This window comes from Arachis duranensis, chromosome 9 (assembly GCF_000817695.3).
Source record: "Arachis duranensis cultivar V14167 chromosome 9, aradu.V14167.gnm2.J7QH, whole genome shotgun sequence".
In the NCBI taxonomy this organism is placed as follows: Eukaryota; Viridiplantae; Streptophyta; class Magnoliopsida; order Fabales; family Fabaceae; genus Arachis; species Arachis duranensis.
The window spans coordinates 105479031-105481609 of record NC_029780.3 but is presented as its reverse complement, the minus strand read 5'-3'; the positions used below and the strand labels follow the sequence as shown (position 1 = coordinate 105481609).

Sequence of the window (2579 nt, the reverse complement as noted above, 5' to 3'; positions counted from 1 at the left end):
GCATCAAATCTATCTTGTAACCTTGTTTCACACCATACTTATACCCTTCATATTTTTATATGAAAATCCTGGTATCTGAAACTATATGTATATATATTGAGAACTTTTTGCCTTTTCTTTAAATAAGTTCAAGAGGAGTACTATGAAAATCTTTTATTTTGTATCAATTTTCGAGGACGAAAATTTTTATAAGGTGGGTAGGATGTAAGACCCATAAATTTCAGAAAAAAAAGGAAATTAAATTATATTATTTCTAATTATAAATTAGAATACTTGATTAAAAACTGATTAGTAAATTGATAATTAAGTAGTATTTTTAAAGTAATTTTAAGAGATTAAATTAGATTTTAAACTTTCCTTTTCTTCCAAAAACAAACTCACAACACCACACTTAGCAGCAGCCAAAAATCCACAGAAAGAAAGAAAGAGAGGAGAGGGTGCGAATCAGGAGGGAGAAGAAAGGGGGAGAGCGTGCCGGCGAGTCACTGCCGCTCGTCGCGCCGCTGTCTTCGCCGATGAAGGAGGAGCGAGGAGAGTGTGTCACGGAGCAGGGGAAGCTCGCGCGAGTGAGGAGCGTCGCCACCGTCGTCGCGCCGTGCGCCGCCAGCTTCGCTGCACCTCGTCATCACCATCGCCGTCGGACCGCCATGGAGTCGTTGCCGTCGAACCGGCGTTGCGAGCTGCTATCGAGCCTCAAGCAGAATCCGATGCGAAGAGAGAGAGACAGAACAACGCGAGGAGAGAGAGAAGGCGTTGCGGGGGTTTCTGCCGCCGCTGCTCTCTCCGCCATCGCCGCCGCCGGAGTCACGAGCTGAGGTGGGGAAGGAGACCATTTTCCCTGTTGCTGTTGCAGTCACTGCGCTACTACTGCTACGCTTCATTTTCCTTGTTTTCCTTAATTACCGTAAGTCATTTTTGTTTCTGAACCCCCACTGCTATTGTCATGTTATCCGTTGATTGAGAAGTTTAAGACGTTGATGTTTTAGGATTAAGCTGCTGCAACTGTGGACTGTGATGGTTGATGCTCTGAAAGAGTTGTCGCTGCTGGGGTGACTGGAATTACTACTGCCAGTTCTACCGTTGCTACCGATGCTGTTGACTTGCCCCAATTCAAGTTCAGTGTCACTGCCCTAGGTCTAGCCTGTCTCCTGACTCTGTTTCACTTTTATACTCTGAACTGCCTTGGTCTCGTTTATCTGTTTGTTACAATTTTAATTCCATTTTATTTTTGGTATTGCCTTGAATTTTTAGAGTTGTTTCCGCGTTTGATTCCATCAAATTTGATGTTGCTGCTGTTAATACTGCTGATTCTGATGCCAATGCTGCTGTTGCTGTTAATTTGGAATAAGTGGGTTTGTCGCCTTTGATTCTTGAATTCAGCTAGTCGAGGTAGGGGTTTTCTTAAAATTTATTTTATCTTACAGAGTTGTTATAAATAGATATTAGTGTGAGAAACATATGTCTGTGATTATGATTGTCTTATAAATGTGGTTGTTTGCTGGACTGATTGACTGATTGCTTGATTGCTTGGGTAGGTTGTGATTGCTGAAAAGAAATTAGTTTGAAAGGTTATTTGGTTGATTATTATAAAAAAATGGCTTTTCTTGGTTTTGAAGCTATTTTTGATGATATAAAGGAATTGGATTTGGAAATGATTTGGAATATGAAACTGAATTAGCTTTGGAAATGGTTTAATTTTGAGTTAGTGACTTTGTAAATGACTTTATAAATGATTTAGTATTTGAGCTGGGTTAATTTTAAAAAGAGATTTATTATGGGCACTGATTCGCTTTGAAAATACTTTGATACTAGAATTGGTTGAATTTTAGAAAGTGATTGAGATTTGGAAATGGTTGAGAAAGGATTTGAGAAATGTTTGGATGGGACCCGAAAAGGGTGGCAGTGTCCGAATTTTAAAGGAAATGCTGCCGAAATTTTAAAAAATTGGAAGTTTTGGTTGAAGTAATTGTTTAAAAAGATTTAGTTCTTAAACGTTATTTATTTAAGATTGATTTATTTAGAAAAAGAAAGAATTATGTTTTGGATTGAGATTGTTGATTAACGGAAAGAAGGATGATGAGGATTGATTTGAAATATGATTTTAGAATGAATTTGGAAATGGGATATGGATTGATGAATGATGATGATATTGAAAATGGCTTAGATATTGATGAATGATGAATGAATTGTTTATATGGCTTATGAATTTGAAATATCTTGAGATACGAGGTTCCCTGGATTAAGTGCCGTGGCTTGCCACCACGTGTACCAGGTTGAAAACTCGATACTCTACGATGTAAGTGTGTGACCGGGCACTATATAAATTCCCGGGAATGTTACCCCCATTGAGTAATATTGATTATTTGAGAAAAAGCTATGCATAGACTCTTGGGGATGCACGTCGGGGGACAGTCTAAGTACAATTCAGACTTGTCGGGTTGGCTGGATAACCGACAGATGAGCCTCATCAGCCATAGGACAGGCATGCATCATATGCATCTGTATGCTTTGCTTGGGTTTGAACTTGTTTTGGTTTGCCTAATTGCTAAACTGTTCTTAACTGCTACTTGAACTATTTG

General features: G+C 39.0%; 1 long non-coding RNA gene across 2 annotated transcripts in view; it reads left to right on the top strand.

Annotated features, from left to right (window-relative positions):
- Positions 1-429: 429 nt before the first annotated feature.
- LOC107466665 (uncharacterized) overlaps positions 430-2579 on the top strand; it is a 6860-nt gene continuing 4710 nt past the window's right edge. The window contains exons 1-3 of one of the 2 annotated variants that reach the window (XR_001587760.3): positions 430-904; positions 987-1134; positions 1252-1307. This is a non-coding gene — a long non-coding RNA (uncharacterized LOC107466665). Of the gene's footprint in view, positions 905-986; positions 1135-1251; positions 1308-2579 lie in introns of those variants that run through there. The other variant, XR_008002547.1, reaches the window with a different exon arrangement.